We start from the raw sequence: 1,159 nt of genomic DNA on the forward strand, positions 1-1,159 counted from the left end.
CACTTTTACCAGAGTATTTTTTAACACAAGTATCTGTACTTTTACTCAAGTACGGAAAGTGAGTACTTTTGCCATCTCTGGTGACGTTATAAACAGTTTGCATTACATTGTTCATGTCTTTCCAATATTTCTGGATAACTGGGCATTCCCAAAACAAATGATAATGATGCGCCTTTAGGCGCCCACATCCTCTCCAGCATCCAGTGTTCCCTTGTGAATAATGAGCGCTTTGACATGGTGTTTTAAAGAAACGTGCGATAGTTTTCCAGATATGTGACTTTGTTGTCTTCCATTGAGATAAACATAAACTTTCCCATTCATCCTCAGTTAAAGTAAAAGTACCTTCATTTTCCCACTTATTTTTAATATAGGTAGTAGAATGGTTGTCTGGGTTATTAATACAAATGTATAGTTTTGATATAAACCCTCCAGGACGATTTGATTTATATGCTTTGATCAAGAGATCAATGGGTTGTCGTCATTCTGCTTGATTTCTACATTGTAGTAATTTCTTATCTGTAAGTACCTATAGAAATCTTCATTCTCTAAGCCAAACGTTTCTCCAATGATTTTTCAAGGTTAGAAACCGGTTGGAAAATATAATCGATCGATTTTCCTCTGAGGCGAACATTTGAACAATCATGGCTCATAAAGACGCAGCAGTTTGTTTCCAAATTTTAAGGAAAAAAAAACACAAGATCAGTGCTGTGCATGTAGTCGGTGTGGATTGATTGACACCTTTAAGACCCAGAATGCATTGCTGTTTACCCTCTCTAAACGCTCCTGCTTTTTGAGACCTACAAAGGAAGCCTGAGCTTTCCGCTAGGTTTTTAATGCACCATTTACACACAGATCTATAGATCTGCTGGCAGCGGGAGAGACAATCTCAGAAACCTTCCTGCACTTGGAATCCAATCTGTACTTAGCTGCAGTTTGGTGCATGCATATCAGGTTGGCTGTGCTCATGTATCCAACGATTTGTATGTTTTGAAGTCAGTCAGTGTGGCTGATAATTTCATTTTCTACTTGTATTTTTTTTTCAAATACCCAAAGTTACTCGCAGTTTTTCTTGTATTTACAAAAACCATTTTACTGACTGAGACTTAAAGATAATCAGGTTTGCACAAATTATAAATCCTGTATTTCTGTCATGGTTACG

Source organism: Cyprinodon variegatus, unplaced genomic scaffold (genome assembly GCF_000732505.1).
Source record: "Cyprinodon variegatus isolate N-32 unplaced genomic scaffold, C_variegatus-1.0 Scaffold609, whole genome shotgun sequence".
Lineage (NCBI taxonomy): Eukaryota > Metazoa > Chordata > Actinopteri > Cyprinodontiformes > Cyprinodontidae > Cyprinodon > Cyprinodon variegatus.